Raw genomic sequence first — 9,863 nt, forward strand, 5'->3', positions numbered from 1 at the left:
AGGAAGGAATGTTCTCTTAGCCTTCCATTTGGATGGGCCTGCCTTAACATTGTTTGAAATGCAGCGTGAGTAGCTCTTTTGTTTACTGTTTACTTACTTGTGGCATGTCAACTCCCACACTTCCCTCATTCTGTTGCCTTTGCTTGAGATGGTCCTGCTAATCCACAAATCTGTTTGGAAATGGCCTCAGTAAATATGAAGAAAATCTAGCAGGCTCACTTTTGGAAGATGACAAATTGGTAAGGCTTATTGATGGTTCAGTGCCAGGAGAAGATACGCTTTTTGGATCACTTTTATTTTTGAAATTGCCTTTGTTCATTGTATCGTGATCCGCTGACACTTCGTGTTAAGTTGTTTAGCAGCCATTTCTGTTCTGAGGAGGTAGAAGATCTGAAACTTGTTTTGGGATTGGACTCGTTCTCTGTTCCACACCCATATGTATTCCTTCCTCTACCTCTCCCTTTCTCAAGTTATTTCCACCATAGTGTGATGTTTTGGGTTGTATATTTTGTTCAAAAGATTAAAGAATTTATGAGTTGGCTTGGACAAGTTTAACTTTATTTTTAATGTGTAATTACTTGGAATAAATGCATCAATCTCATGTTTCTTTCTGGATTTTTGTTTTAAAACCACATATATTTGAACTCCACAGGATAACTAGAACAGTGTACTTCTGCTGCCATATTGTCTATCCTACACTCCCAGCCCTTTCCCCAGTTGTTACTGCTACTTCCTTCATGCCAGATTGTTAGGTTTATAGTCAGCCCCAGTGCTGCCTGGATGGATAGTGAATAGGTGACAGTGGTCTAGTTTTGTCATCTGCCTATTGCGAAGCTTGGTATATACCCTTACGTTGGCTCTCCCTGTGCTTCTCTGGAACTAAGCTCCCCAAGAACACTTGTGTTCCTGCTGAGGGTGCTCTTGGGGATCAGGGAGTATGGGCCTTAGATTTTCTAATTTCTATCCCAGTTTCCTCTCGATATCCGTGTTGTCAGCAATTTGTCACCTGACTCAACAGAGGCTTCAGAGTCTTATTTTTCCACTCACTCTTCAAAAATCAAAGTTGCTCTTTTTTCCTAAGAATTCTTTTTTCCTTTTCCTTGTGTGCAGGACAGCAGAATCCCTGTGTTGAGTTTGAAGAGGTTATTTTTCTAGAGCCTTGATTTAATTTAGAAATTTAGAAGTTGTCCTGCCCTCTCTTTATCTTGTGGAACAGGCACAGATTTGGAAGAGTTAGGTCCCTTGATGTTCCTTCACCATTTGCCATGCTGTGATTTTAGACAAGTTGCTTTGCCTCACTGTACCACAGGAATTTTTTTTCTTTAAGATGGAGGATCATTATCTCCATCTCACACCAAATGTGTACTGGGTCAGGCCATCCTGAATAGTCTCCCTAGGTCTGCTTTTTAGACTGAAGCCTGAGTTCAATGCATTTTTCCTGGCTGGAAACCATCAATTGACTCAGGAGGTGCCCTTTAGCAGAATGTAAACCCAGGTGAGCTTCAGAGATATATTTGTTTTTCCAGAGAACTAATCCCTCGCCATTGTTGGAGCCTAGCTACAGGAATTGAGAGAACATAAGAGTTTAAAATGCTAGTTGTCACTGTTTTTCAGGCCTGTTTTCTAAGTTCCAGCTCCCTTTGGGGAGAGATGGGTGGGTTTAGGGTAAATGTGGAGAAGGGTTAATACTATCCAGATCCCACTCCTAACCTCACTCCATCTCAGAGGGAGTTAGAATCTTACTCTTAGGGTTAGGAAGGGGCCACTTGAGAAGGATGGGGAAGGGAAAAGAGGTAAAATCTAAGAAGGGCAGAACTAATTCAAGTAGCTGGAACTGGAGTACTTTGAGCAACTCCTTTTGTATTCTTTTGATAACCCCAGGCTTTGTACCAAAGGCACCTACCAATCTTAGACTTTTTCTAGAATAATGCCTACTTCTGAGAGTTGAAGCAATGGCATTCTTCACATGTGCCTTGAAGCAGAAGCAGGAGAGCTTTTAAGATTCTGTAGTTTGGACAGGAAGTGTTGCTTACTTCCTCTGATCAGTGGCCCATCCAGTGAAGCCATGTGAAAGGAAGGGTAGAACTCTAATCCAGTCACTCTTGCCTAGAGGTAGGGTCTATTTCTTTTTATTCAGTACTGTTACAGTACTGAATAAATCTTCATCTTAGGAGACAAAGGCACATGCAAGGAGTGGGCCCTAATCTTTACCTTTGGCTTATGGTATCATGTAACTATATTTCTGTAAACATCAGAAACAATTTTAATTGGACTCCCTCAATTGTGAGAACAAATGATCAGCATTTAGGTTTAAATTTGGGCAAGCACCATATTTTACCTATGTTGTATAAATAACCCCCTAAAAATTCCTTGGCTTTGTGAATGGAAACCTCTTGCTTTATAAACCTCTTTCTTCATAGCTAGCTTCAGGGCACATAATACTCTTAATAACCTTTCTGCTGAGTAAACCCATTTTACCTCATGCCACTCCGTCTCTCTAAAAGAATCAAGAAGTCAGAAGTTAGCTAATGTTTTGGTTGCAAAGCATGCCAGAATACATGTCCATTTATCAGACTGCCTGGTTCAGAGACTGAGGAAGAAAGGGGGAGGTGGGGCTGTGTGGTTTGCACATACAGAATACAGGTATCCAACAGTCACATTGTGTGTTATTTAAAAAAAAAAAAAGGTGAAGGTGGGTTTAGAGAGGAGACCGCCTATAAAGGAACTAAGTGAGGTGGAGTTTTTAAAAACTACATATTCCTAAACTCTTGTTCTTGCCTTCATAAAGCTTACATACCAAGCCCAGGATGGGAACCTAAGCAAGGTCTTCATTCATTAACAATTCTGTAAGAACACGGACAAATGAAAATAGTGTGGGATTGTGAGCACACTTCTTTATTGGGAATTTAATTTTACAATAATGTTTGTGTAATTTTTAACAAAAAATTATATACACAATAGCAGTATTCATTGATAAGCTAAGCAGCTGAACTTACAATGAAAATTTTCTATCCTTAAAAAAAAAATCATCCTGATTTGCCCTCAACCCTTACATACTTTCAAAGGACCATGTATGCTTTCATTGTAGCACCTAGTGTAGTTGTACTTCTACACTTACATTTCTTTAATAGATGCCTCCCTCCCACCCCCTGACCCCCAACTAGATTATAAACTCTCCAAAACATGAAGTCTTTCTTTGCTTCCTGTTTTTTCATCATTGTGGTCACAGTGCACAATTGCCTAGCACATTAAGAGTGCTCAATAAAAATTCATTAAAAGAATCAATATGATAATAGTAACTTTTTAATGAACCGATTATTAATACTTAGCAATTTATAGGTGAATAAAAGCTGTAAATTGCTGGTTGTATTTGCTGGGTGCTTAATACTCCAGAAGCCAGCTGTCCTCTTGCTTCTGTCCTGGATCTTTTGAAAAAAGACACTGTCGATAGCAGTGAGTGCATATCAAGGCTGCCAGTGGCCCCTTCATTTCAGCAGCATTCTGGAATAGTGGTGTCAGGCAAGGAGGAAGACACACTGCCCTAGAAGCTCCTAGAAGAAAGACAGGATAGGAAGAGGGTACACTGACCTTAGAGTTAGCAGCTAAAGGTATTGGAAACTGATTTTCAGATGGCTCACTTTTTCCATCCAGTCAGATTTTGTAGGCTGTTGAAGTCAGTCATTTAAACCCCAAATCACTCTGATTTAGCTGAAGGAGTAATTCAACCCTTTATGGCCCAGCAGCCTCTTGTCATCTCATCAAAACTCTAAATCATGTCAATTTTATTTCTGAAAGGAAACAAAAAAATTTGCCTTTGGAAGAAGTGATGCTTTCACTTTTTATTTTGTATCTTGTTTGTTTCAACATTCTGGTCAGGAAAGTACATTTTATATGAGATATTTTATATACATATAAAATATGTACACCATATAGCGAAGTATGTAATTTTTATATCAGTATGGGTTATCTGGTACTGTGGAATTATAGACCATTTTTTCCCCTTCTGTATACTTTTACATATAAAAATTAGTGTCTAATAAACAAATTGTGTCTCTCCCACTCAGTGCATCCCTGTCTTCAGTCTTCTAATCAGTTTTCCATCATTACAAATAGGTCCTGCTGCTTTTCCTTCAAGATTCCCTAAATTCCTCTACTCCCATCAAAGTTGAGCAACATACATTCTTCAAGAATGCATTCTTCTCTTCCTCTCTTTCTCTTCCCTTTCTCTTAGCCCTACCTCTACTGGGCTGGTTGTACATTTCCATTCTTGGTGTACAAGCAATTGGACATTAAATTACATAAATCAAGATACTATCTCTACAAAGCTTACTTTAAAGTAGGTACACAAAAGATATCATAAAGTCTTGTATACAAAAGGACAGAAGATAATTCCTATCTAGATGTATTGATTGTTTTACAAGCTTTTGTTCCTTCCACTCTTGGAGGATTAGGCAAGAATGGAGTTTTATAGAAAACAAGGGAAATGGGCATGTTTGAGGGAAATGAATGAGCAGGGTGAAAATAGAGATGGTTGCATAATGGTAGAGGAAGATAGCAAAAAGATAAAAATCATATTGAGCTATTAGTTTCCTTCATTTTCTCTCTGATACTCTGCCCCTGCTAAAGTTCTACCCAGCCATCCCATAGCCTACCTATGTAAGGATGATTATGGTTACATTTACTGACTCTTACCCACCTACCTTCCTTTCTTTTCAGGAACAGTTGCAGAAGTCTTCAAATTTCCAGAAGGAAGAACTGCAGAAGAGATTTCTGCCCCAGGGAGGCAGGGATAGAAGCCACAGAAATGATGAGCGTCCTTGGGGCCAGTAGGCAGTCACCTCTAGGGTCTGGTTCCAGAAGGTGGGTATGGCTATTGGGGCAGGAATGGGTTGTAGAGATGGCCCTGTCATTTTAGCTGACAGGAAATGTTGAGTTGGATGAGTGAATATTGTTTTGTATGTATGTCTCTATCTTTGTACTAGTAGAGGAGGAACAAAATGAGAATAGGCACAGAAGGTATGTATTTTAAACTTGCCACTCTTGAGTATCTCAAATGATTTAACTTCCATCTCTCATTTTGTGCCATGATACTTATATTAAAGCTATGGAATTCAGATCTTCTCATTCCTCCTGTGCCCAGTGTTCCCAGCAAGTAGAACATCTCCTATCTTGGTTTCAGCCTTCCTTACTGGTCCCTACGAGAATCATGGTAAAAATTGGGTGTGTCCTTAGGAGTTGGAGTATGAGTAGACAAAGGAGTCTCAAGGAAGAAGGGACAATCACTAAGCGTGTGTTTGAAAAATCCTGGGATTTCAGACCAAGACAATTGTCTAGCAGTTTCCACTCAGTCTTACTACCTCTTCTACACACATTGAGACATTTGGAACAAAGAAGCAGGCAAGCATCATTTAAAAATACCAAGGAAATCCCATCTTCTCTGTCCATGGAAAATGCCTGTCTTCTCTGTCCATCTGAAATGCCACTGGGTGTTTATTTTATTCCGTTTTGTGCTTTGGGACTGGACTCAAGAACACAGTGAGGATGATAACCAGAACCAAATAAAATTTAGCTGACCTGTAAGTTCTTTAAACTCTGAGATTCATTTACGTCTGAGCTGCCCCAGCTCCAGATTTACCCTTAAAACTGTTAGCCTAGTTTTGTTTCTGATTTGTAAATCCTGGCACTTTTAGAGTCCTGGGGGTCTACTGCCCAAATAAATTTATGGTTGGGGTAACTTTTGGGACTATTCATAACACTACAAATATAAAGAACTGCATAATGTACAACCAAAGTCATCAATAGAATACAAGGAAGAAGTAAGGGTATTCAGAAGTACCTCAGGGCCTCTTGCTACTGAGCTTATACCATTCATCAGGTATGACCTGTGGATGAAGCAATGGAAAACAGCCTAGTGCCAGGGCTGCCAACACTTTATCACTGTCACTTTCGCTCTCTTGCACCAGCGCAAGATCTGTTTCTCATCAGCTACCACATTCATTGGCTCAGGGTCAGTCAAGATTGTTGGTCACAGCTTTAATATGACCTACCTACCAGCCCCTGATTTACTGCTGAGACCTCCCTTCTTCAGTAGTTTCTGAAGTCCATCTCTGAGATGTGCTGATCTGGGGGAATGGGCAGAGGGAAGGAGGCATTTTTTAGAATAATGTTGTTCCCTTTGGACTTTTAAAATTTGATATGCTAGAGTTGACATGTGTTATGAATGGTGAAATATTTAAAACCTTTTTAATTGAAATACAATTCATATAACATTAAATTTCACATACCATAAGATTGATCATTTTAAAGTTGACAATCCAGTGGGTTTTAGTATCTTCAGGGTTGTGCAACCATCATCATTACCTAATTTCAGAACATTTCCATCACCCTCCTTAAAAAACACATACAATTAGTAGACACTCCCAATTATCCCTTACCCCAAAGCCAGCAGCAGTCACCAATCTGCTTTCTGTCTTTGAATTTATCTATTCTGGAAAATTCATGTAAATGGAGTCACACAATATGTGATCTTTTGTGTCCAGCTTCTTTTACTTAACGTTTTTAAGGTTCATCCTTGTAGCATGTATCAATATTTCATCACTTTTTATGCTGAATAATATTCCAGTGTATGTGTATTCCACAATTTGTTTATCCATTCATTCATTGATAGACATTTGGATTGTTTCCACCTTTTGGCTATTGTTAATAGTACTGCTCTGAACATTTATGCATAAGTATTTGAGTACTTGCTTTCACTCTTTTTCAAATATACCTAGAAGTAGAATTGCTGGGTCATGTGGTTATTCTATGTTTAGATTTTAAGGAACCACCAGACTGTTTTCCACAGCATGCACCTGAATCCAGTTTTCCTCCTGTTACTGGTTTTTATCTTTATTCCAGTGTGGCTGGGGAATATACTTTGTATGATTTTAGTCTTTTTAAATGTACTGAGACTGTTTACGTTGCTTTGCGGCCTAATGTGTCTATTTATCCTGGAGACTGTTCTATGTGCACTTGTGAAGATTGTGGATTCTGCTGCTTTTGGATGAAGTATTCTATGTATATATGGTAGATATAGTTAATTTAGTGTTGTTCAGTTTCTCTATTTCCTTTTTGAACTTCTGTCAAAATGTTCTATTCATTATTGGAATATTGGAATCTCCAACTATTACTGTAGGACTGTCTATTTCTCCCTTCAATTATGTCAACATTTGCTTCATATATTTTGGGATTCTGTTTAGTACATATGCATTTATAGTTGCTAAATCATCTTAATGAGCTGACCCTTTTATCAACATGTAATGACCTTCTTTGCCCCTTGTAGCAATTTATTTAAAATCTATTTTGTGTGATTTTAGCATAGCCACCTCAGCTCTCTTTTGGTTACTATTTGCATGAAATGTCTTTTTCCATCCTTTCACTTCAACTTACGTGTGTCTTGAGATCTAAAGTGAGTCTCTTGTAGATAGCATATAGTTGGATCATGTTTTTTTTTTTAAATGCATTCTGCCAGTTTCTGTCTCTTAATTGTAACCTATTTACATTAAAAGTGATTACTGGTAAAGAACTTCTGGTATTTTGCTATTTGTTTTCTTATATCTTAAATCTTATGTCATATCTTTTTTGTTTCTCATTTTTCCAATACTGTATTCTTTTGTTTGATTGATTTGTTTCCAGTGTATAATTTTGATTCTCTCTTTATTTCCTTTTCTATGTATATTTTAGTTATTTCCTCAATGATTACTGTGAGGATTATAATTAACATCTTAAATTTATGACAGTCTAGTTTGTATTGATACCAGCTTAGTTTCAATATGTACAAAATAGTGCTCCTGTATAGCTCCATGTTTCTCCTTCTGTTGTTTTTGTCACAAATTACATCTTTATGTATTGTGTGCTGATTAACATAGTTTTATAATTGTTGTTTTATGCATTTGTCTTTTAAATCATATAGGAAATAAAAAAGAAGAGTTACAAACCAATATACAAAAATACTTGCTTTTATATTTACCTATGTTACCTTTACCAGATTTCTTTCTCTCTCTGGCTTTGAGTTATTGTCTAATGTCCTTTTGCTTTAGCCTAAAGACTTCCCTTCAGCATTTCATCTAGGGCAGCTCTACTAGTGATAAACTCCCTCAGCTTTTGTTTCTCTTGGAAGGCCTTAATTTCCTTTTGTTTTGAAGGATAATTTTGTTGGACATAGAATTCTTGATTTAGAGTTTTCCTTTTAGCATTTTATGCCACCCCACTGTCTTCTGACCTCCACGGCTTTTGATGGGAAATTAGCTGTTAATCTTATTGAAGATCCCTTGTCCATGATGAGTCACTTCACTTGTGCTGCTTTCAAAGGTCTCTTTTTGTCTTTGTCTTTTGACACTGATTATAACATGTCATGGTATGGATCTCTTTTGAGTTTGGCCTGTTTAGAGTTTGTTGTACTTCTTGGATGTGTAGATTCATGTATTTCATTGAATTTGGAGAATTTTCAACCATTATTTCTTCAAATATTCTTTCTGCCTCTTTCTCTCTCTCTTTCTGGGACTCCCATAATGCATATGTTGGTCTGTTTGATGGTGTCCTATGGATCTCTTAAGCTCTGTTCATTTTTCCTCCTTTTTTTTTCCTTTCTGCTACTAAGACCAAATAATTTCAGTAGTCCTCTCTTCAACTTCAGTCATTTTTTTTCTTCTGCCAGCTTGAATTTATAGCTTTTGAACCCCTGTAGTGAGTTTTTCATTTCAGTCACTACTTTTCAGCTCTAGAATTTTTATTTGGTTCTTTTTTATAATTTATATCTCTTTATTGATATTTTTTATTTGTTCATTCTCCTGGGTTTTTTTTTAATTATTTGTCCATTGTTTTCTTTAGCTCTTTAAGTATATCTAAGACATATCTAAGTTGATTTAAAATATTTATCTAGTAAGTCCAGTGTCTGGGCTTCTTTGGTGATGGTTTCTATAAACTTTTTTTTTCCCCTACAAATGAACCATATTTTTTTTCTTCTTTTTCTACCTTGTGATTTTTTGTTGTTTGAAACTGGACATTTTAAATATTATGTGTCAATCTGGAATCAGATCCCCTTCCCAGGGTTTGCTATTGTTGATTATTGAAGTCTGTAGCCATCATTTGTTTATTGACTTTCCAGACTGTTCTTGCTAAGACTGTATTTCTTGTGTGTGGTCCTTGAATCTTTGTTCCATTATCTCAGCAGTCAGTCAGTGACTTGACAGAGATTCCCTTAAATGCCTGGAGTGAAAAACAAAACAAACAAACAAACAAAAATCCAACAACACCTCTTCTAGTCTTTGCAGACACTGAGCTGGGGCACTACTTCATGCTAAGCCAGTTTTCCTAAAACTCTTTCTTAGCCTTCACTTCCTGGCTGCATGAAACCCAAAGATCAGCCAAAGGTGCAAGCCTAGGGCCCTCCCAGGCCTTTTCTGAACTTGCATCTGTCCCTAGGCATGCACTTTGCATGCTGGATTTCCCCATAGACATGGTAGCCCTTCAAAGTCCTCATTTTCCCATTTATCTTCTTCCTCAGTGTCCCCCTTTCCAGACTTTTAGATCTGTCTGCTGCTTATTCCATTCACTGTTTCTTTCTCTAGGCAGTGACTAATAGTGTATGTCCTTAAGTGCTTTCAGTGGATGCTACTTTCAAAGCTGCTTCAGTTTGAGGAGGGCAAAACAGGCTCAGCCTCAGTACAAGTCCCTCAGGGAAACACCAGACAGGGCAGAATTCACAGGCACGATCTTTTGAGAACAGGGTGGATATTGCTCTCCTCTGGCACCAGCAAGCTGCAACAGGAATGTAGGCTTCTGTCCCCACAGCCACCTCCAAGCTGGGGAATGGGTAGATAGGT

Source organism: Vicugna pacos, chromosome 20 (genome assembly GCF_048564905.1).
Source record: "Vicugna pacos chromosome 20, VicPac4, whole genome shotgun sequence".
Classification (NCBI taxonomy): Eukaryota; Metazoa; Chordata; class Mammalia; order Artiodactyla; family Camelidae; genus Vicugna; species Vicugna pacos.